The sequence below is a fragment of the Equus caballus genome, chromosome 1 (assembly GCF_041296265.1).
Source record: "Equus caballus isolate H_3958 breed thoroughbred chromosome 1, TB-T2T, whole genome shotgun sequence".
Lineage (NCBI taxonomy): Eukaryota > Metazoa > Chordata > Mammalia > Perissodactyla > Equidae > Equus > Equus caballus.
In genome coordinates this window covers 45,988,324-46,014,440 of record NC_091684.1, presented here as the reverse complement: position 1 = coordinate 46,014,440, position 26,117 = coordinate 45,988,324, and the positions used below count along the sequence as shown (strand labels likewise).

At 33.9% G+C, this 26,117-nt stretch overlaps 1 protein-coding gene across 1 annotated transcript in view; it reads left to right on the top strand.

Annotated features, from left to right (window-relative positions):
- Positions 1–9,578: 9,578 nt before the first annotated feature.
- The window catches only part of PCDH15 (protocadherin related 15), a 952,630-nt gene continuing 936,091 nt past the window's right edge, over positions 9,579–26,117 (top strand). The window contains exon 1 of the mRNA XM_070262641.1: positions 9,579–9,629. The gene's annotated coding sequence lies outside the window, so the exon portion shown is untranslated. The remainder of the gene's footprint in view (positions 9,630–26,117) is intronic.

The following is a 26,117-nucleotide window of genomic DNA, read 5'->3' as shown; positions in this document are numbered from 1 at the left end:
AGGGAGAGTCAGCTAAAGTTTCATGATAGTGAGATGCTCTAGTGGGGGTAAATATATGGTGCACAGGAAGCACATAGATAGAATACTGATGTCACTCCCGAGGGTCAGGGATGTGTTATCAAAGATAACATCTGTTTTAGTCCGACTGAAGAGTAATTTATTACTTCAATGGTGAAACTAAGAATAATTTCGCTTTTTTCTAATCACGCAGACCATTAAGCAGAGAACCTAGACAACCAAATATAAGGGAAACAGAAGATACTTATAATGAGAGCTTCTCCTGACCTTCAGGTCTACAGTAAATGAAACGTGAATCAAGGTCTTTGCTCAGGAAGATACAACTCTCCCCACTTGGTGCAGGGGACAATATACTGATGACAGAGGCAGGCATTAGGGGTGTCTCCACAGCCTTTGGATCCCTAGCATCCTGGATCTGCCTCTTCCAGGAAGGGAAAGGATAACTCTGTCAGAGAATTTCAGCAATGAAACAGCGGGCTTCTCCAGAAAGAGTCCAGGACCCTTCACTTCATGAGGCTAACTTGGGGTTGTCCTGCCTTTCACTGAGAATACTCAACTCTCGTAGGATATGATAAACCTGTGCAAAATCCCCACTGGTTCTTGAAAATTATGTCTTTATGAATCCAAAATTGTTTATAGTATAAAAAGCAATTATACTTAAATCGCATGATTGCATAATTGCAAATATGCATCATTTGATTTATTTCTTTGCTAACAGACATAAACACATTTCAGGGACAATTTTGGGAGCAAAGAAAGTAAATTTCATAGTTTTTTTGGAGAGCGTCCACTCCGCATGGGCAAATGTTCCCATGGGACTTTGACAGTAATAGTAGCAACAACCAAAACAATGGTGAGGGTTCATGTGGACTGAAGGTCAGAGACCACTAGACGAGATAGTGAAAACACAGGTAAAAACTTCCAATAAAGACTGAGTTCAATGTCTGAAGTCTTTATCACATGATAATGCGTTTTGGGAGGAATTGTCAAAAATGAAAATGCTGAGAAGTGTTTGGAGGGGGCTTTTAGTGTGTGTGGAGGAAGGGTTGCTTTCTCATTCATTTTCTCCTCAGTGTATTTTGGAGAATAAAAGCAAAGGAAGAAAGACATATATAACTATACTTAGTGAAAATCAGAGATTTCCAGGCTTACCCTTTTGGAAACATACTTAGAATACGTTTGGAATATATTTAGCATGTCATGTAATAATGAATATAATCAATTTTGGTTTGGTAATTATATCCTCTTTTCCACAGGGAAAACTATGCATTTGAATTCTAGTTGAGTAGCCTGTGTTATACCAATGCACACTCATGGAAAGGAGTCATCTCCTCTTTTCTCTGTAACTTTTGCCTTGAAAAAAGAATGCAGATGGATGGTGCACCTACAAAAAGCAGAACATGAAAGCTACATGGTCCCCTGTGGATCCATTAGTTTTGTGGCCTATATATTGCAGCTGTACTCACATTTATTGGATACTTGCTATTTTCCAGACAATATGCCAGGTTCTGAGGAGACAATGATTATTAGGACATGCCCTCTGCACCTTAAGACCTAAGGAAACAGACATTCCTATAACTTAACTGTCTGCTTCACTGGCGATGTTACCTGGAGTCTACGCTGCTTCAGAGATGGAGGGATTAATGGTGGGGTTTTGAACATTTCTCAGGAAAACAAAAAAGGCATTTGAATTATTGCTATGCATATGACAGAAGGGGAATGTTCTTTCCCCCGAAGAAAAAAACACATAATAGCATAATATTCTATGTGAGGTTGTCAGTTACTACACCCTTGCTGCCTGGTATTCTATTATACCAGAGTTTATCTTTATAAATCAATGCCCATTTTATTTTGCTTTTCCAAAAATGTTTTGCACCCTCTTTCACTCTCCTCCAGCTTATTTTCCAAGCAAATTGACAAAGGGAGGATGGAGGAAGACTGTCTTTGAGAATTAGTTAAGAGCCTAGCCCTATGCTAAGTATTTTACATACATTATCTCTTGCAATTCTCACTCAAATCCAGAAATATTATAATTCTGAAATTAACCAAGGAAAAAACAAAATAAAACTTGAAATCTTTGATCTCTGCTTTATGTATATGTATATGCATTTCCATAGGCATGTATTTATTTATTTACCTTCACTTCAGCTCGGTAAAATTACTAGCTGTGTTGAATGAAAGTATATTTTAATTGTTGCAGTTGAAATTAAAGTGGAAAGGAAACAAAAATGATCTAATCAATTTCTGACCCGCTCTAGACAAGGCTGTATTTTAAAGAGCACATCCAGAGAGAATGGACACCTCCATTCTCCTCCACTGTTGGTAATCCTGGTGCTGGTTGTCAAGGATGTAGGTAGTATTCTGGCACTGTTTAATTACAAATTGGGCTTTGGATTCTCTTTGCTACCTGGGAAATTCCTGAACCACCAGCATTTGATTTCTCTCCCTTACTGCTTAGGGAATAGCAGGTTTAGTTCTTTTGTAGTTTAATGCTGATAGGAAGCTTACTTTGACCTTAGGGTGAAGGAACGGAATTTGCCTCTTTTTCCTTTGTTTTTATTAGAGACATCCTTCCGTGTAAACTTTTGGATTGTGCATTGTTACCGCATGTGAGACCAAATGGGATTCACCAAATTAGCTTAATCTGAGTATATTTAGAAAGTAAATCTGAGCATATTTAGAAAGTAAATCTGTTAATCTGCTGCATTAAAAATGGCTTATTATATTCAAAATGGAATGCAAGGAGAGAGCAGATTCTGCATTCATGATACACATGCAGCATAGTTTTGATAGAACAGTTTTACATTAGCCAGAGTGCTTCACCCCTGTTCCTTCCCACAGGGGAGCACTGAACCTCATATTTACATCGGAAAAGGCAACTCTATCCAGCTTTCTAAGGATTATAGCAAACACTTGTTCGTGACCTAGTTTCCTGGAAAAGCCTTGCTGTCTGAGACTTCCTGTAACAGTCCTAGGACCTGGCATTTCTTAGGTTTGCAAGTCATCTGACATTGTGAACTGTTGCAAAGTTTCAGAAATGATCCAGAAATCAAGTAATTGACTTGCATCAGAAATGAAGAATGATATGGAAGAATTTATAAATGCATGATTTTATTTCTTTGGCGGCATGTTTGGAAACTGCATTAGTTGTGTTCATCTCATAATTTCTCAACCAACTTCCTTGGATATGCTAGGATTTTATACATTTTTGTGAAAGGAATACAACATTGTTTGTATGTGTTTATGATGATAAAATAATGGCTAAAAGAATTTAAGGAATTAAAGCCTGTGCCCTACTTCTGACCTTAACTTTTTGCTAAATCCTGGTGAGGGAAAGGAAAAAGAAATGTTTTTGATATTGTTTTTCTATCTCAGTGCGTCAACATCTTTATAACATGGCATGATACAGGTGGGAAAAGAACTTGGACTTTGAGGTCAAATCTTGGCTCTGCCATTCATTTATTAACTGTGGGACTTCCAACAGCTTCTCTGAGCATTGCTTTCTTCATATGAGTTTGAAAGTGTGATAGTAATTTCTACTTCTTAGTGTAGATATGGGGCTGAAACTGAAATAGGTGATACAAAGTGCCTAATCTGTAATAGAACAAAAGCTAATTTAAAAAAATAATTTTCTCTGTATTTTATCCTAATCTTTTTGGCATTTTTTTCCTTACATCCACCCTTTGCCTTGTCGCCACATTTTACCTCTTTGTCCTTTTGGTGAGCCAGAATACCCAATGGGACATAGAAATTTGTCAGAGCTAAGAAGGTGGGGTGTGGCTGAAGTGATGTGATAAAATTTGAGGATTGCTAGAAAATTGTTCAGTTTTTGTTCATTTGCCTGATTGGTAGTTTATGTTCAGTTTTTCCTAATTTTAAGGCAGCTAAGTGCCATGGTCCACTTTGATGTTAGAGAAAGACAAAGAATCTGTTTCTTTATGCTTTCATTCATCATGCTGTTATGTAGATATAGCATTGTAAATATAGATTAATAGAAGCTATGGTTGGAGTAGTTGTGAAATGATTTTGACACCTTACAATGTAGATTTTGTTTCAACTTGAAATTTTTAAAAGTTTGCTATGTCCTTAAACCTAAACTAAATTAACCTAGTAGAGGAAAATATTTAGAAGAGACATAAAAATAAATGTCTGGCTGCCACAAAGATATGTTATAATTAAGTATCCTCTTCTCTGGTTATATTTGGATACAATATAAAATTCTGTTGGATGCATTGTTTAAAGTATAACCTTACATAAATGAGCAGAAATCAACTATTTCAGAATTTCTTTCCACCTTAAGATTTAAAATTAAAATATAATAATACTAAGAAAATATCATCAAATATACTTCATTGCAGATCTTCTAATAATTTTACAAAGCTCAAGTTAAAAAGAAGAAAAAAAGCCCAAAGGGCAAGGACTTCTGATTTTGCTTTGCTTTTATCTTTGCTTAATTTCAGAGCATGAAATTACTTCCTTGACATATTTCAAATTCAATAAAAGCGATCAACTGAGGGCATCAGTATCTTGTTAAAAGAAATGGAAAAACATCATAATTAAAACCAGGCAAAAAGTGTGTTCCAAAAAAGGCAATTCTTATTTGCACCATAATAGCAATACCATTTGACCGGCTAGAGTGCCCGTAGAGTAAATAGGTCTGGTGTTGCCAATTATAGAGCTTGGCTTGGCAACCTGTTGTGTTATTGACGTTGTAGAAGAGACCGAGCTCTTCATATTGCCCTGGCAAACGAACCACATCATTTAAATAATTGTTGAAACACTGCCATAAAATAAAGAGGTACAGAATGTTGTGTTTACGTAAAAAAAATTACATGAAATCTGTTTTCTTTTTCGTTTTTCTTTTTATTTTTTAGTTTTCATTTTTGTTTTTGCAGGAACAGCACCATATTTCGCCTACACAGAGAACACTTGAAGGGGGAAACAAAGTGATCGTTGTATTCTTAGCTGTTATATTTGGAAGTCTGAAAGCTCATGAATTTGATACGTTTTCCTTAATCAATGAATAAAGAATTTAGCTTCAGCTTACATAGAGATGACTAATGCTTCACAACCACTAAGTTAAACACTTGGAAGGTTACGAAATTCCACACTATACTTTCAAAATGGTCACGTATTCAGTTTGATGATGTAGCCACTTCCCATGGGGAGTACAATCCTGTTCATTTTATCACTAGGATATCCCTTCTTTCACATCCATTCCGTCTCTTCCTTCACACCCACCCACCAACATCTTTAGGAAGGACTCTTTTTTCTGCATTTGAGTAAGGGAAGGGCAATGAAAATTCTTATAAATATTTGGCCAACAAGGGAACAAAGTATAATTTGAAGGATAAGAGATACAGGCCACTATTTTTTAGAATGTTGGGCTCTGTATTGTTTGTTGCGAAGATAAGCCCCCTAACACAGAAAGAGGAACCTGTCACTCCAGGAGGTGAAGCTGCTCCCCAAGGGCACAAAGCCCAGGGATCGCACAAAGTGCAGCACAAAAATGAACATATATGACTCTCTGTAAAGTCCAAACTCTTTCCCTACGTCTCCTTCATTTAAGGCAGTAAATAGCTAATGAGAAAGTGCCGCCAGGGCTCAGGCGTGCAATGAACTTACAATATTATGTATCAAGAGCAGATTACAACCATTTTGGGGGAGTGAGGAATTATGCTTCCCCAGTAATGATTTTGAAACTTCACTATGGTAACGTTGCATCATCTCCTGGTTTGTGGTGTCATTATATCAGTTCCTTCAAATCATGTAGCGAGACCTGCCTCCACATTTATTTTTCTTACCCTACACGTTGATGTATGAAAGCAGGTTTGAAGTTTATTGATGAAGTCCAACAACTCAATATCAAGATGTAAAATATAATCTATTTATGGGATATAAATGAGAGGGGCATTTTTGGTTCATTTGAGTTACATTAGACTGTTGGTAAATTTGTGGCTAGAATTTTATCAGTTCTTTGGAGAATGTGTAGTATTATGTTGTCAAAAAGATTTTGACTGGGTTTTACCAATATGAATATCTGGGAAATTTTATTAACACATAATTATATTCAGAATCTTAGGACACATAATTAGACAATTATGACTTGTTGCTGAGAAGAAATTGATCTCTACTTCTTCTTAGTGAAATTAAATATTTCCTAAATATGTTTTCTATAAGTTATTTGTAGAACTTTTGATAATACTTACATTAGATGTAAAAAAGTGACTACAAATATTTCACTCTGACTTCTCAAACTGATTCATTAGAAGAAGTGATAAGGATCTAAACTTTATATTTGACGAATGTTATCAAGGCATTTTCAGTGAGCTTTTCCTACAGAAGTAATGGATTATGATGTCACTCATATAAGGACTTCATAAGAGCTTCATTGTTGGTGCCAGATAATTTCAATGACTGGATATTGAAAAAATATGACATTTAAAGTGAAAAGAATCTCTAAGATTATATGGTCATGAAATACATAATACGCATGTGTGTGATTTTCTAAAAAGTGAGGGAATGATATTATATGATAATCTACATTCTTGAGTAAATCGGATTATTGACATGTATATTATCATTAGAGAATGAAATTCTTTCTCTTATAAACACCAAAATCTACATTCGAAAGCAGTACTAGAGATATTTCATAGAGACTCGATGCTGATCGATGATGCTCTGCGATAAAAATCTTACCAAATAAATAAGAAAATTTCAACCTCGATGCACTTGCTTTGTTCTATTTTAACATCTACTTGATGCTTATAATCACGAGGCCTAGAGCACAAATGTTATCTTAGTGGATGCCATAATCTAGTGGTGTGTCTTCTCATAATCAATCCCTAAAGCACTAGAACATCCCATGGTGACTGATACCATCCTAATTCCCTCATTATAAGCTAAAGGGGAGTGCTATGAAGAAGCTTAGCCTGGTTAATCTGAAAGCAAAGCGTTTTGTGAGAGGAACTTTTCTATATTGAGACTGAGACATGGACTGAGCCACTTAAGTTAACTTCTACTCCGTGTTCCTGCACAGCCGTGAACCTGATGCCTAGAGCAACGCATTATTGCCATTTTATTTATGTCCATATGTGCCCTTTTTTTAAGGCCGATGGGGATATCTCTTGGTGATGTGTTTGTGTTTTAAAAGAAAGGTAGTGGCAATGCTTTTAACGTCCAAGGCAATCCTGAAGAAGTCTGCAGAAGGCAAAATACCCGGATATTTTTTTGTGCAAAAGTAACGAAACAAAATTAATTTCTTCCTTTTGAAATGCAAACAAGTTAGATTTTTTCTCACTAATTTAGACAGTGCCTTGACCAAAAGCTAGCAAACTTTATTATAGACTTTCGATAAATTAGACAAAGATTATTTAAGACGTTGCTCAAATCTACTCCTGGTCCACTCTATTCAGTATTGCAAGCTGCTGCCACTCCACTCACAACTGCCTTTCTCTACCCTGACCATTTTTCACCTTAAAAGGTACCACCGTCTAAAATTATATATGATTTGCTTGTTTTATGCTTATTGTGTACTATTTCTTTCTTGAGTATATATTGAAATTACCACCCAATGAGATTTTTAAAAAATTGTTTCCTGATATAGTCGAAGTGCCTAGAAAAATGCCAATTACACAAGCCACAGAGCGATCAATAGATACGTATTATGTGAATAAATAAAACATTTAAACAATTAGAAGCAACAATAGCAAATCCTAAGAAACTCTGAAATTTGTCTACTTTCAATGGGAATACATATTTGAAAGTATGTCAATCTTGTGATAAAAGTTATAAGAATACAAATAGATATTAAATTGTCTTCAGTCATGAACCAAAACAATTATAGTGATAGATTTATAAACTTATAAATCTGTTTTTCTCACTCAGTTGCAGCTGAAGAACAGAAGTAGCACCATCGAATCAGTCACCATATGTCACTGTATCCTTGTGATGAACAATAAAATTGGAAAATATTAAGCTTAAAATTAACAACATTTAAAACATCTTAAGGGGGAACGATTTCGGCATCAGATCCTTGCATCAGGTTAAGATATTAGGAGATAACTTAAATTCACCTTATGTTCATCTGATGTCAACAAATAAGTATTCTTAATCCAGCAAGTGGATTTTTTACAGGAACTTCATACAGTTGAATATTTCCTGTAAAAATTTTTTTAAGTGATCATAGTTATTTTTATGATGGATTCTAATACCAGTCCTTTACAAATGTGCTCCATGACCTTAAACAGTAACTGTCTTTCAGGGCATTATTTTATACCCCCAAAAATGTGGGGTTCAGTCTCCATGACCTCTGTGTTTCCTTCTGCTGCTGTGTCTGTATGCCTGCGTGTCTTCTGCTTCTGTGATTGTCTCTTATTGTACCATATGTGATTTTGTTTTATGTTAAAACCCTTAGTGTTAACAGATATATCTGGATCTGCTTTTAATTTACCATTTCTACATTTGAAAAAAAAGTGAACATGCTATATTGAAACAACAGTTTTAGAATTAGAATCTCTTATACTATATATTATCTCTATATTAAAGTACGCTACATAATTTATATTATACTACATTTTATACTGAAGATATTTTATAAAAATATATCTTATATTTATAAATTTATATTTTATATATTAAAGACAGAAAATGTTTCTGTAATATTTCCCTTAGAACTATAATTTATAAAGGAAAATGCTCTGATATTTATGAGGAGCCTGCCATATGAGGAACTAATTCAGTTCTAGGTACTACATTAGGCATTTTATTTCCACTATCTCATTTACTGAGAGAAGATAGAGTTGCTAAAAAACCTGACAAATTTAAACACAATATGTTGTTCGTATCATCTTGGAGGAAACTTAGTTATTTTATCTCATGTATTAACTTAGATATCTGGTGCCAAAGCCCACACAATAAATTTTATTTTTTTCAATATGTGAAATATAATACTAAACAAGTTATTAATGTTTCAATTATTTTGCCCAAAACTTTATTTTGATTGTCTCCAAAAGGCCAAAATGTTGCATTGTGAAATGTACTACCCTTGCATTTTTTAATTAATTAACGTATTGAGTATAGGTATAGAAAGAAGGACATTTTTTGGTAAAGTATTTTATTTTCCTCAAGTGTAACCATTATATATGCATTTAATATATATATACAAATATAAATATATATTTAAGTATATTTATTGCCCAATTTAGTTAAAACATCTTGTTTATCAAACCTAACCATAATATTCTTTGTGCATATCTCCATATTCGTTGTGAAATTTAAAGAATTAGCTTCCAAATGATCCAGTATCCAGATGTAAAAACACTCACAAGTTTCATGAATACAAAATTTAATCAGAAATAATACTTTTTAATGGTATAGACACACATTACATTTGTTTCTGTCTGTAGGAATATATAGGGCAATGTATAAAAATTTTACCAACACCAGAAGTTGTAAGAAAATATTTGATAGTTAACAATAGTGTGCCCTTAATTACGTAACTGTTGCTCAGATTAAAATTTGAAAAATGAGTTTGACTTATCAGTTCTTTTTATTTACAGAAATTTGCAATGTCATGTTTCTGAATACTCTGCACAAGATCTACAAATAAGGTATAGTATATTCTATTTTATAGTGAAGTTTACATTTAAAGCCTCATGTCAATAGTTTAGTAACTAAGGGTTGTATCTCATGAAGAGAATCATAAGTAAATTATTGGTTTGGGGATCCAGATTACAACCATCATCTATATGTTGGCAATTACTTGGTGATTGTTCTTTTGTTTTACTGAAAACCCACCTATGTGGAGGTGTCTACCATTTGTTGCTTTTCCCAAGTCTCAGTTGTTTTCAGCAAAATAGAAATGTTTGATTGATTTAGTCTCTCTGCCATTCAGCAAAGACTTTCTTGCTAAACATCATGAGACAGCTGCGACGCTGTAATTGATCCACTGAAAGGAGCACATGTAGAAACATTTGTCCAAATTCAACAGCCACCAGGACAAAACCATGAGAAACATGAATTGATCAATGTCAGAAAAAACATAAAATCTAAAATCTGAGTGTGGAGTGATGTTAAGAGACTGAAAGAGTCCCTTTTTTTTTTTTTAATTCATAGCTCTTTATTCTCAATAGAAAATGGTTGATCTCAGTTATTAAAGAGTGACTAATGTTACATTGAACTCGTGTTATCTGAGACTATAAATTATTGGTAGAAGTATTGTTTATCACTTTATATATTCTGGGGAAAATTTTGTATTTAACAACAAAAGCATTTTGATATGAAATCTGTTTACTTGCTGCTCTTTTCCTCTGAAGAGACTCTTGTCAATGTACTTCTGGCTGAGTGCTTGTTAAAAGGAAGTAAGGAAGGAAGGAAGGGCAGAGATGTTGAAATGTGGAAAGTAAATGCCAACCCTCAAGGCACTGGCTTTTAGGAAAGTTGAATGACAGGAAGCATATTTTTTTTGAAAGCCCTCATTGGAGTGACTTGGGGTTCAAGTTACAAATAAAAATCTAGGAAATAAATCAAGGAAAAAGCATCGCAGTTCGTCGTTATTTTAGTCATGTTTTCATTAGCTTCTCACTAGAACTTTCAGAAAAGTTAACAGCTGGATAGAAGAATTTGGAATCTTTTCAGGCCTCGTATTTCCAGCTGTTTCTCCTCTGGTTTTGGAAGGAGGCACAATTGGATGTGAATGCTTTATGAGTATAACTCTAAATGCATATTTCTAATTTAATATTGTAAAATAAACTGGAAAGTTAAATGAAAGATAGCTCTTTTGCATTTATATTTCAACTGCTTTGTTTCTTAAAAAAGTAGTTTGATACTTTTCAATTACTTTATCACTGCTGGTAATATAAATTTTAAAATAACACTAGAGTAATATGTGGGATTTGAAAAAAAATCCCTGGACATATTCAGCTTGTCTTTTCTAGGGAAATATACATTTAAATAATAAGAACTAGTTATTCCTTCAATCCCTGCCATAGCTAATAACAAAAATAGCAAAACATCTTGCAATAAAACAATCCCAAATTAACCAAAATAAGGTTTCACAGAGGACATTTCTTGCCTTGTTTAAGAATCCTATTAGTTGGCATAACACAATTATATTTTCAAAAGAATTTTACTAGTGCCTGACAAATGAAGTCCAGCACGTAATGCAACGTGGCACAACCCTCTTCTCTAAGATGTTATTTAGAGAAAAGTAGTTGTAAAAGTACAGTAGTGGTGAAAGAGTTTATTAAGCATTGAACTTGTACCTTGTCTTTGAGGCATTCGAGTATACAATGAAGGCTCATTCAGACAGTCAGCTCCAAAATTGCTATGACTTTAAAAGTCTTCTATCCGTGTGTTCGGCCCAATCTTCCCACTGCCTGAGTGGCAGTGGGAGACGAATAATCTGTTGAAGTATAATCACCTAGGCAGTAACTCTAGGATTTCCTATAAATGAGCTCGTGCATTATTGACTTTTAGGAGAAGAAAGAGGAATTAAAAATACCCACAACCCAAATGATCAATATATGCCATTGCTCTGTGCTTATCAGGATAAAAATGAGGATGCACTGTGCTTATTTTTACTGTTCATTCTAAGAAGCTGTCTTTGTATGTCTATTTTTATGTATGTCCCATATTTAAAAGATAAAGTAATGCACATCATGTTTTCTTATCTGAATTTTTATTCTTGATGCTGCTGTCAGAATGATGAATATGTATAGATAGGCACATAGCAAGAGAACTTCTGAAAGTAAGGGAGATAAGAAAATACTCAGTATTCTCAGTAGCAGATAAAAGAAAAGGAAATCTGGTGGTTACATTGGTATTCAGTTCTTTTAATCAGTGCTTGTAAGGCAGGCTTACAGATCTTTTTAGAATATTTGACATTCACTGCTTCTTACTTGCAACCCCAAAGGACAGTAACCAAGCAGAAGATGACCCCTTTGCCTAGTTCCATCTATTCCATTTTTGTAATGCTTCATTTTAAACAACCTTCCTTCATTCAACTGTTATATGTCTTATTTCTTTATGGATCTTGGTTTCTAGTTGGCCATTGGGTAACTGGATTTTTAACACAGAAATAAAAATCATCTTCATCTCGTGTTATTTACAAGTTGCAATACAGCCAATCAAATATCAGATATTTGAACTCTAGAATGTTTTGACTTTGAAGTTTAATTTTCAGGGCAATCTGAATTACTTGTTGATTCTGTGTCTCCTTTTTTCTTTCTTATACCCTCCACTCCCAAGTCTAGCTAGTCAACATGTCCTTTGCTTTGGTTTATGTTGTTTATAAAGTGACTTCTAGATTCCTCTATACTTAGACTGCTCATCACTTAAGGTTAGTTCAAGACTGACTCCTATAAATTCTTCCCTGAACATTATAGCTTTGCTAACCCAAAGTAATTTTACCCTTATCATATACACTCTGTAAATAACCACACGTTATAAATTCCTTGTCTTCTAAGTGCACTGAATAATATATTATTTTATTAATACACTTTATTGTCCATTGACTTTGCATTGCATTAATGTTGTCTCCCAAGCTAGAATGCAAGTTTCTAGTGGGATTGACCACATTTCTATGAGAAGAAAGAAATGAAACAAAAATGTTCCGAAACCAAGTAATAAAAATGGTCATGTCATATTCATATGCTTTACAAAAGTAGTTGCTAAGAAATTAATTGATAATTTATTAAGGAGAGTTTCTTCTTATGAGAACCAGGCAAAGAGCTTCTTATAAATGTTGCTTTTGCAGTGATCAGGCAGGAAGGCTATAGTGAGAGGAGTAATATTTGACATATTGCAACCAAATAACTTATCTAGAATTTGTAAACTGGTTTTCTTCTTCACATAGTTGTATTCTAAGCATCTGTCAAGAGCCAGATTTGATTTGACTGCTTGTTTGGAGCTGTATCCATATTCGGAAATTCTGTAACATTTCTGCCTTCAAAATACAGATTATTATGTTTTATATAATCAAGGAAATTTTTACACTTTATTTTGTAAAATGTGGAATAGAGAATATTTACTTACACAACTCTTTCTTAGTATTTATTAATTTGGGGTTATAAATGTCATTGTTTTCCTTTTTTCTTTTTTACAAATATGTATTAACTTTTTCATAGAAATACATACACACACACTAACCAAAAAAAATTATCATGCTTAAGGAGAAGTTACTTAACATCTGTAAGTCATCAGTGAGAGTTTTGGGATAGAAATTAGGGCTAGAAGTACTTACCTCATGCAAATGATGTAGAGATTAACTATATTATTATAGTTAAAGAGCTTAACAAAATGTCTGGCACTTAGTAAAGGCTTAATAAATATTATATTCCATTAATAGCAATCACAGAAACATTAATTATTAAAATTCCACTTTCAGTGCATTATAAAACACATTTTCTAATTATTTCAAAATTCTTGATTATTAATTATCCTTTTTGGTCTTCTTTCGGATTATTTAGAAAGGATATCTCTTCCTTTATTGTCTGTGTCCTTGTATATCTCAAAGTATCATTCTAGGGGCTGTGCTCATGGTGTAGTGGTTAAGTTCCTGAGCGCTGCTTCCTGGGTTCATGGGTTGGGATCTCGGGGGCAGACCTACTCCACTCATCAAACTATGCTGTGGTGGCATCCCACATACAAAATAGAGGAAGACTGGCACAGATGTTAGCTCAGGGCCAAAGTTCTTCATCTAAAGAGAAAAATATCGTTCTACTTTGAGTATAACAACGTATTTGCTGGAATAGAATTTTAAGCTGAAACATTTTTCCCTTGTAAGTTCTGCATATGATTGTCTAATGTATTCATATATTTAATGATGTAGACAGTTTAGGGGCTAATCTAATTCTTATATCTTTGGTTGTTTATCCCTCTAAGCTTCTATTTTTCTTTGTCACTAACATTTGAAAATTCCAGGAGATTATGTCTTATGTAACACTTCTCATCAAGTTTCTCTGGAAATTCTTAATTTTTAAAATGTGATCTATAAATGAGGAAAATGTTCTTTTATAATTATTTTAGTTTTTCTTTCTGTCTTGCTCCCTTTTCCTTTACTTTCTCTAATTTGTGGATTGAACCTTCCAGATCAATCTCTCATCTCATTATTTTTTCTTTATTTATTGGTTTATTCTCTACTCTTTGTCTTTGAATTTCTGGGAGATTTTTGTGTATTATCTTCTACTTATGTAGATGATTGTGTCCTTTCTTCCAACTATTCTTATTGCTTTTTTTTGTGATTTTTGATTTGACAACCTTGTTTTCCCTTGTCACACTATCCTTTATGTGTTCACATTATTCTTATAACTAGATCACATGATTTTGTTGACAAAATTAAACCTTGGATCTGCAGAGAAAATGAAATTTCTTCTCTTTAGACTGTAACTAGTCTCACCTACATCTCAAGCCTCCATGTTGTTGTTAGCTACAGGGAATAAATAAATAAGTAGTTAAATTCAAACTTAATTATCCTAAGTATTCAGTATTCGGTCTCTCTTGGATTAAAAAAATGCTCCATGTTTTGGTGATGCCAAGTCCTCCTCCTGCCTCTCTCCCTAAAGGAGTGTCTGGGTGTGCAGATATGTGTGGAGGTGTGGGACGAGAAGTATGAAGTATAGTGTAACTGAGAAGATCTCATGATGATATAAAAAAATTGTGGTTTTAGGCACTCAGCTTCCTCTCGTCTTTGATATGACATTCCTGGTCTCCCTGATTCTCTTCCTCTGAAGTCTGAGCCTCTGTATGTTTTTTCATCTTGGGGAGGGCCCAGTAGTGACCTACCCCTTGCTCTGTGATGAAGTCTTACTCTGAGTTCCATTAGCTGTGATGAATGAGGCACGCTCTATGGCCTTCTGCAAGGCCACCTGTTCCTGCTACAAAAACCCTTCTGGTCCACTCCTTAGGCAGAGTCTCAGCTAAGATGATGATTACGAAATTCAAAAAAGCCGAAATTCAGAGCTTCTCTCTCCCTGACAGTAATAAGTTTACAAGTTTTCTTTGATGGGGCTTCCAGAGTCGTCAAGAATATTTGAGGGCAAGAGATCCTACTTTGCCCTTGGTGTTGCCCTCTCTTACAAAAATAAAATTTCCCTCTCTGAGTTTGTCTGCATTTGTCACTCTTCTGTCGTCCTGATTTTTTCCTCACAAATATCGTCGATTAGAAAAGGGGGAGGGCAAGGTTTTACTTCCCGTCTTCTCTCTATCAGTCAGATGTGGTAGCTGTGATAATCTAAAGGGAGATAGCTAAACCTGAATCTATAGGTTCAGTTACTTTTATGCTAAATTGAGTGTGAAGACCAGAACATTCTCTCCCAGTACAGTGACCTAACTCTCATGGATACTGACTCACTCCATCAAGCTGATTTGTATGTTAGAAGCTAACATTTTCCTTGTTCCTTCTCTCAACATTTCTTCTAAAATATATCTTAATCTTTCCTGGAAATACTGATGTCCTGGGTAGAGTAGAAGTAATGGTTAGTACCTGGAAGACATGAGAGAAACTCATAAGTAATTTTCAAATGCCTCCTGCACTTTGTCAAGTGTGTTAATACCCTATTTTTCAATCACCTCCTCTATTTCCACTAGTGAATCTGTGTCAAAAGGATTACTCATTTCCAATATGAGATGTTGTGCCTTTTTCTGACAACATTTTCCCTAATACACTCCCTTTCTTTTCTTGACATTCAGACTTTTGATCACAAGGAATTATTTTCATGTTATCTATATATAATTAAATAAGAGTAAAAGTGTGCTTTATCTAAGGTTGGATTTCTTGCAGCTGTAATCTTTCAGAGAGGGAGAATTTTAGGTTCAGGTGAGTTGCATGAAAATCTCTTTGGAATAGTTGCAAGCACCAAAGGCAAAACCACAATAAGTTTAGATGATCATCTGTGCTGGGCTGATCACTGTATATTCTGCATAATGCTGGGATATTATGAATATTTTTGATGGATAAAGATGAATGGTATCTCAAGTAATGTGCTACCTCCCCTTCATTTCATGGTCTCTTGAAGTGTTCTGTTCTTTTGTCGTGAACTTCATAAGGATCTGTGATGTTCAGCCATGTAACCTGAACGAAATGTTCTCTCAATTAGCAGTATAGGACCTAGGGCCTCACAGCCTTCCTCTAATGCTTTCCCCATCCTCATAATAACCCAGAGAAATTCCATGTAGTGTCTGTTAAGTGGATATTGACATCCATAAATTTAAGTACTAGTGTAGTTTTATTCTTCATTGAATTTTATATTTTATTTACACGTTTTTGTTTTTACTTTGTCTTGTTTTACTTGCTAAATGGGATATTAAGCTCAATAAAATATCTCACAATTCTTGAATATTTTTGGAATCCTATGAACTTAATCATACTTCTTAAACAACTATATTTAGAAACATCAGCTTTCCTTTTTTGAGCTCTATTTACGTAAAGCTGTTATATCTTTTCCCAGGGTCACTTAATAATTGGCAATTTTATTTTTATTTTGAAATTCTTTACTAAGGATTTATAATCACACTTACTGCATATCATCTAAGTTTGTCAAAGTGATCTTTTCACTCCGAAGACCAGAGGCTGCCTTGAGCTGTGTTTGTGCAATATCTGATTATATGGCATATTTCTTTGAGTGTGTACATTCCCTCAGTTCAAACAGTATTATCAAGGGCAATATTTCTAAAGTGAGTTTTTCCCCCTTTAGTCAATTGATCAATTTAAATAAAGCATTAAAAATGATGTGACCTTGGCTCAATAGTTACTCTTTCTCCAGTTTTGTTTGAATATACTATGAGTGCTGTGAAGTTTGGTTATGAAGTACTTTGTCCTCCCATGTATAAATGGTATTGTGAAATTTTAGGGGTTTTCCCCTAACAGTAAATAAACCAGATCATTCATATCATATTCTCTTTTAAAAAATGGTAATGACTATTGATTCAATATATTTAACACATTAAAGCCTTATCTCTGCAGTCTCTCATATTTGCCTCTCAAGTTTATCGGAATCATTTTCCATGACCCACATCATACAGAACACAGAATCTTTAGAGTTCTTGAGCTATCCTAGGTAGTCGTATTATAAGCCAGGGTGACTCATCCATGTATGGATTTATCAGGCTCTTCTCATATACAGGAAAAGAGAGTTATAGTGTCTCTGTGTCATCTTGATCTTGTACCCAGATGATGGCTGTGCTCCACAATTAGTTATTCAAGAGACTTTATAATTCACATCTATCTGACCTTTATTTTCTTATGTGAATTCTTTCTTTGTGTGTGCACATTTGGAGCAGGGTTGAATTTTCAATATCATCATCAATACTATGCTATTGATAATAAGGTAGCACTCAGTAGGTGTTGAGTGCTTGCACACAGATTACATTTTAAACTCTCTGAACAATCCATAAAAGAGGCATTGTTTCTCCTTCTATGCATGTAAGGAAAGTAGACAAAATTACACATGATTAGCAGAACTGATATTGCACAAAATTTTTCTCACATCAAGGACCATTTCTCTCCAAATTTACTTTGTTACTGATTAACTGTATTAGTAGTAAAAGTATGGGAGTTCTTGAATTTTGAGAGTCATCAATTTTTCAATGAGCCAGGTCACTGATGCATATTACACATAACTTGGCATCTCTTTGTGATGTAGTTATATTAATATATATGGCTTATTGGAAACATCATTTATAATACATTGTGTCAAGTGCACCACGTGGAACATTTAACAAGACAGACCATATTCTAATTGCATTTTCCCAATACAATTAAAAGGGTACAAGTCAAGCCAGAGTTTGGAAGAAATTATTTGAAAATCCCACATTTGATAAAGAACATGTATTCAGACTATATAAAAAAACTCTTAAAACTCAATAATAAGAAAACAACCCAACAAAATAAAAGCAAAATATTTTAACAAACACTACACAAAAAGATATATGGATGAAAAATAAGAACATGAAAAGATGCCCAATATCATTAGGAAAATGCAAATTAAAAACACAATGAGGTCCCACTACACACCTTATCAGAAAGTCTAAAATTAATAAAGTGGCACAACTATTTTTGGAAATCAGCTTGGCATTTTTAAAAATTATTAAAAATATGCTCACCATGTGACTTTGTATTTTTTCTAAATATTTACTTAAAAGAAATAAAAGCATATATTTATGCAAAGATTTGTATATGAATATTTACAGCAGTTTTATTTGTAATAGCACCAAACCAGAAACAAACCCAAATGTCCATCAACACATGAACATATAAACAAATTGTGGTATATCAGTGCAATGACATATTCAACAATGAAAAGGAAATGAAATATTTATATACCCAACAACATGGATAACTCCCAAAATAATCAGGTGGAGTGAATGAAGCCAGACAAAAATAATAGTACATGCTCTATGTTCTCATGGATTTGTAATTCTAGAAATCACAAACTAATCTATAGTGACATAAAGGAGATCAGTGATTGAGAATGGGCAGTACAGAGAGAAGGGAGGGCTTAAACAGAGGCATGAGGAAGCTTCTGGGGGACATGGATATGTTCATTACCTTTGTCATGATGATAATTTCATAGTGTTACATATGTAAAATTTGTCAAATTATATACTTTAAATATGTGAAATACATAGCATTCCTTAAATAAAAACTCAAAAGCAAATTAAAATTCAACAAAGCTATTTGAAAGGTATTCATTGTGGAGAGTATTTAAAGAATCAGTAACATGGACAAAAATATCAAAATGAAATCCTTGATTACTAAATCTTGATTGTGGGAGACCAGAGGTGACTTCTAGTTGGTAATTTCAAAAATAAACATCTTTCTTTACTTTCAATGGGGTTACATTCTGATAAACCCCTCATAAGTTGAAAATGTTATAAGTCAAAAGTGCAATTAATACACATAACTTGACAAGCATCATGGCTTAGCCTAGCCTACCATAAATGTGCTCAGATCATAGCCTACAGTTGGGCAGAATCATCTAACACAAAGCCTATTTTATAATAAAGTGTTGAATATCTCATATAATTTACTGAATATTATACTGAAAGTGAACAACAGAATGGTTGTATGGATACAGCGGTTGGAAGCGCCTTGGTTGTTTGCCCTTGTGATCGCGTGGCTGACTGGGAACTGTGGCTTGCTGCTACTGCCCAGCTTTGTGAGAGTATTGTATTTCATATTGCAAACCTGGGAAAAGATCAAAATTCAAAATTCAGAGTATGGTTTCTATTGAATATGTATCGCTTTTGCACCACAGTAAAGTTGAAAAATCGTAAGTTGAATCATTGTATATTGGGGACCATTTGTATGTCCAAGATAAAGAAAAAATTATATATTTTCCATTGTTGAATGGAAATGAGTTATCATTTTGCCTGGAGTATGTTCAGGTTTATTTGCTTTTCCTATAGTTCACTGAAGAATAAACTAAGACTGAAACCAACAAAAGAAAAATCCAGCCCTCTATTCTTATAGACAAAATGCATCACTTTTAAATAGCATTGCATGAGAAACATTCTAAATATTCAAATGAAACTTCTATTAATTTCCCAAAATAAGTATCTTCTTAGTTATGTTTAATATTTAGACAGTATTTTATAATTTATTCCCATTTAATTTAAAATTATATTGCATTACTCTTTGGTCTATATTTTCTTTATATTCTGTTAAAATAGTGTTGACATGGGAATGATCAGGCATGACTGTTAATGGACTTGCATATGAATCACTTAATTGAGGGAGAAAGAAGGATGTAGCTAGTTAGAATTTCAACATATAAACTTAAACACTTTGTCTATATCAAGTTCTTTTATGTAAATCTGTACACAACAAGAACTGTGAATATATATATATATATATATATATTTTAAAAAGTTATCTCCTCACAGTAGAAATTTTCACGTGACTTCATTAATAGTTGCAAAGACCTATTGATATGATGTGTTCCCAAAAGATCCCAAGGCAGGCGGCAGGTCCAGTAAAGCAGTGGTTAAGTTTGCATGTTCTTCTTTGGCAGCCTGGGGTTCCAGGTCCGGATCTCTGGCACGGAACTATGCACTGCTTATCAAGCCACTCTTTGGAGGTGTCTCACATATAAAATAGAGGAAGATGGGCACAGATGCTAGCTCAGAGCCAATCGTTTTCAGCAAAAAGAGGAGGATTAGAGGTGGATGTTAGCTCAGGGCTAATCTTCCTCAAAAAATAAAAATAAGAAAACATTGGAAAGGAAGTAGAGCAGATATAGAGACTTCTGATTTACTAACTTTAGATATTTTGACAGAATTGGATTCAGTCCAGAAGTGCAAATGAAGTGATGCCCTATTTGACCTTCAGCCTATTTCTAGTCGTCTGATACCTCTCAGTCAATATAAAGGGAATCAATGTGCTTAGCTGAGCTCTGCCCCCTCCTCCTTCCCTATCTAGTCCCTCTTGGCAATTTTGTTAGCGATTTGAGCTTCCAAACTAATAAGTGCAGGACAAAGTACATCTGTAATTTTTAATAGAACAAGCTTTTTAAAAAGTCTTATTCAAGAGATTTATAAATGTATGAATATTTTGTAATCTAAAACACAAGCTAAAATTACATGTTTGTGTATACACAGAATTCATAATTTAAGATACACACACGATTTCCTCTGTTACTTTAGAAATGTGAACAGAAATAGCAGAAACATGTTTCTTGCCTTGAAAGATCTGTCTTTCCAAAGTAAGTAGAATACAGAGGGAAGAAAACTGGCAAATATAATAGCTAGATCGTGTTTGAGGTAAATAGGCGACTGGAAGAAATAACCGCAAAATATCTAATAATTCTTAGATATCTTTCCTTGTGCAGAACTCTAAAAACAGGAGTTTGGAACTTTCCTTAAGTCAGATATTAGACAGTTAATGAGAAAACCTAAGTCTTTTAGTTCTATAAGTTTAGAAATCAATTTAAAGAAATGTTTTCTTGGATGATAAAAAACTATTCTAATTTTTAAAATTAAAATAAAATAAAGGAGGAATATTTTCCCATTATTAACTATAAATGAACAGTCCTATTTATGTTGATCTTTTAATTTACCGGCATTCATGTGAGTTTCACTTAACTTACAGCGAAGTGTCTTTGCGATATATAAAAACAATGCTAACGAATGTAGTTCATTGAACTGTTTATTCTGAAAACAAATTCTTATTAAAATAAACAACTGGTGATGAGGACAGACTGACAAAGAGAGAGAGAGAAAGAGATTGTGTGGGTGTATATGTTTTTTGATTGGGTGTGTTTAGATGAAGTTAGTCAACTCTCTCAAACACTCTAAACTGTGGAAAATTCATGAATGTGCCCTTTCTTCCTATTGTTTATAAGATGAACATAACTGGTTCCAGCCTCACCAGCCAGGGAGAAAAAATGCATTCATATTTCATTTAACTTCCAAACTATCCTGTCCTTGAGATCTTGCTCTTCCTTTATGTAGGACCTTAGTGTCCCCTGGGCTTGCTTTCCCCGAGTTTTTCTCACAGGATCCTACTGTCAAGATTCAGAATGTATGGAACGGTCAGAAGCAAAATCCACTACCAAAAGATCCTATTAATGTCTTACATTTTGCCAAATATGAATATATTTAACGTCCAGGTGAGTAGGCAATTGTTTACAAATTTTAGATTATATATTAATTATTATTTTTCCTGTTTTTTTATGCCTTTTTAAAGTACCTGGAAGGTTTTGCCCATCAATTCTCCCACTCCTTTCTTCTTCTATTCCCTCCCTACTGGGTTCTGTTTTCATCCTGCCAATCTGCTTGTGACCAAAGCTAGCAAAAAACCGTATTTTCAAAACCATCACTTCCTTCCCAGTGGAGTAGTTACAAAATGAAGTCTTTTTCTTGCTAATATCGATAGCTTCCTATAGCATGATTCTGGTGTGGCAGTATCACATTGTGATAAAATTCCAAAGTGTTCCAAATACCCTCTATTGTCCCTATCGAGATTTCAGTCATCTCAGTGCTGCATGAGAGTCGAGCGCTCAAACTCAAATTTGTTTTCTTTCCTCTTTCTTGAAGCCCTCGCAAGTATGAAATTTCTCTCCAACACCTAACCTAGGAATAGGACCATTACTGGTGTAGTACTTCTTCTGCTATCGCCCCAAGAACCAATGGCTTTTTCTTGGTCATATCCGTTTAACTATTTAGTTTTCCCGTTCATTCATCCATTTATTGTACTCTTTGTTGGCACTAAAACTATGAGTAAAACAAACAAAAATCTATGCTCTTAAGGGGTTGACATTCTTGGGGAGAAGAGAGTAAATCAATTGATAAATGTCATAATGTTATATATATATGTATATATATAAAACATTCATATATATTTAATGTGTAAGATTATTAGAGCTATTAGGGCAAATAGAGTAAAGTACATAGAGACCTAGGGTGCTATTTTGTACAAAATTGGAGATAGGGGCTGGCCCGGTGGCTCAGCAGATAAGTGTGCATATTCTGCTTTGGCGGTCGGGCATTCACCAGTTCAGATCCCAGGTGCAGACATGGCACCACTTGGCATCCCATGCTGTGGTAGGCGTCCGACATATAAAGTGGAGGAAGATGGGCATGGATGTTAGCTCAGGGCCAGCCTTCCTCAGCAAAAAGAGGAGGATTGGCAGCAGATGTTAGTTCAGGGCTAATCTTCCTCAAAATAAAATAAAATAAATAAATAAGAAAAAAATGGAGACAATCAATACTTCATTTTAAAGCAAACGTGTAATTGAATCAAGACTCTTTTCAATAAATATTTAAGAACATTGAAATGAAAAATGGTAAAATAACTCTATTGATGTGCAAATTACCAAGATTTAACTTTAGTTCTCAGATTACCAGAATCATATTTATTTTAAATTCATATTACACTGAGAAAACGATTACTTTCAAGACATTTCAGATAATTTGGCTAATCACTTCAGTGCATCTCTTTGTAGTCCTACAAACTCTCATTAAAGCCTATTTCTCTCTTCAAACCATTTGAAACATGAAACTTTTAAACCTTGGCCCATCTCTGATTCAGCAGTATGCAAAGAATTTACTCTCTCGAGAGTCTGGTCTTAAGGGATTAAATATGTCTAAGAGCCATTTGATAAAAGTCATAAATATGCACACACACACAAATGCTCATTTTAGTATTCAGCCCATCATGGCTCTTTATGCTTTTTGTTTTCACTCTACTTTTTGTTTTAAGCCAAGTTGTAAAAATCAGTGGTACTTTATTGGTTTGGGCTTTCTTCCTCTAAACCCTATTATAAGGTAGAATATGAATTAGTGTGTTTATTTGATTTAATGTGTCTCTTTACATTTAGTGTCAATAGGCTTTTTTTTTTTAGATTGTCATTTATCCCCTCACACCAGGCGCTGTTCTTATCTGTCAACTAAATTGCTTAACATTCTAACATAGGAAATCTCATAGACATAAAGATACTACTCATAAAAAAAGAGGTTTTTAGGACATCCTTTCCCACTGTTTTCTTGTCACTCATAGACTTAGGGCTCTAGAGCTCAAGCTGTGATCATAGTAACAAAACTGATTTGAGTGTGCAATCAGACCGTTTTGAGCCACACAAGAGAATAAATCTCATAATGTTACCTCATTTTTAATCCAAATAATGTGTAACCAGATTATCCATTCTGCTTTTCTAGTTCTAAATAATTTATTTTTACATAATAAATTAAGCTAGAATGTAAAATAATTTTCCATCTTTAAAGACTACTTCTCACATACTTTCCACTTATGTAAAAGCATTATGCTGAAAACAAAACCATGTTGATAAATATTCGTTTTGTGTTGCCCCTTAGAATCGACAAATAAGAAAAATTGGCAATCAATTTTATTGACTGATTCATTGCTGAATAAAAATCATGACTAGGAAAAGTAATTTGAAAGTTATACGTTTCTTATTACATATAACAACCTATTTTAAAACCATTTCTTTCCAGAGTGAGAATTTCTACGGTATAATGAGATTTGATAACACATAAAAATGCTAGAATTCATACTTTATATGATACTCTTTTCCTTTACCTGAAGTTAATGTTTTCATACATTTTGTCTGTTGGGATATATAAATATGCAGGTAAATGCTTTTTAGATAGGCATATTTTCTTCAAGATGCTTTCTGTCATCTAAGTATAAAGCATAGATTGGAAATATTATTCATTCCTTTCATATTGCCTAGAGAAAACCCTCCAAATTTAACTAAATTAGACTCCAGGGTATTATACTAAAATCTAAGAATATATACATTTAGAGCATTCATACTATAAAAGGATCCAGTGGAAATATATTCTAAATATTTTTTTATTTAGGATAGAAATGAAATGTGTATGATAGAAATTCTGAAATTGGTTTTGCATCTCTATGAAGTAATATTTTGAAACATATTTATTTTAGTCCAAAGCTTTCTATCAAATGAAGCTTAAGTACTTTTTTAGGGCTGTAGTTTAGTTTTGGAATATAAGCCAGAATAAATTCAAGAGGGTAGCTGTTAGCTTCAGTCTTTCCTGGATGACTATTGAATAGGAAGATAAATTTAGGTCCAGAAGGAAAAAAAACACCTTCTGTGGTCTTAAGCACCAACTTGGGAAGTCAAAATATATCACAGAAGTTCTCCTGCCAGCATCATTCACAGCTGGTTTTCTATGGGTTCCCTAGCATCTCATTGAACTAGATTACAAACAAAATCAGTTTGGCAGGAACTACATTCACTCTGAGGACGTGAGTGCTCCCAAGCTCACACTCTGATTAAACATGTAAATTGACTCCTCATGGCTATCGTGACAATATGTCCTACTAATTCACTTTCAGTTCCATTGTCCTCTCATGGCAACTAACTAATGTTGCAAGACTCCTACAAGAGACCTTTCGGTTGCTGGATTTTCAGTTAGCTAGATAATCCTATCACTATTCTGAACAGCATTGTTTTTTGAGGACTTCGTTTCACATTTTGACTGTAAAGGGATACAATGGAAAGCTTACTGTAGTCATTGAACAATAGATTCTTAAACCTATTTTACATAGGTTTTTTTTCACAAAAGAAAATATTACTAAAAGTATTTGAAATAAAATTATAGATAATATATCATTGGGAGGAATATGATTCTTAATGCTAGATTGCTTAGATGAAAGTCTAATCATTTGGGGGGCTGGTGGTGATGGAATTTTCTTTTATTCACCATCCTCTTGAGGCATTAGGAGAAACTTAGTTTTGCAACTTTCTTTTCTTTTTTTTTGATAATGAGATCTTTTGATCCTTTGCCAGCTCTTTCAAACATTAGTAAGAATGTAACTGTGGGAAAGAAGATATTTTCCAAGTTTATGAAGCTGTCGGGAAAATTCACCATTTAAGACATGGCTCCTAGGATATTACTTTCAAAGGTAAAAGGATAAACTATAACAGTCGATATGAAGCAAATTTTAATTATTAGAGGTGAAAAAATAAAAATAGTTGTCCAGTATGTTTATTCACAACACTAAGAAAAGCGATACTGTTAAAAGTCTGTTTCTTAAATCTATTTCTAATAAAGATTATGAGAACTTTTCTCTTCTCTTTAATGATTTTTCAATTCTTTTTTAATGCTAAAATAAAACTTTGTTTTATAGATTTAGAATCAAATAATAAAGATTCAGTCATTTGACAAGCAAGCACAGCTAGGGGCCATGAACTATTCTAGACTCTGAGGATATGGTCGTGAGCAAAACTAAAAAGTCACCTGCCCACATGGCACTTACACTTAAGCAATACTGATATTTTCTAATTTGCATTACTAATGTGTTAGGTTTAGTTTAAAAATTTTAACTGGGAATATTTCTGTCTGTTATTTCAACACATCTTTGAGAAAAGACTTAAAATTAAAATGACATATTATTTTTAAACTTTGGCTTTAAGACGGAGATATGTGAAGAAGCACCAGCAACTGATTGACTTAGATTTCATAATATTCTGATAATTCAAGTTAATCCTTAAAACTGGAGATACAGCCTAGTCCATTTCTGTTATTTGTTACTAGGCTGCCGGTTACACCGGCTTTTGAGGTGGAAATTATCATCTGTGATTCCCAGTGTTAATTATGGTGCTTCATTTAGC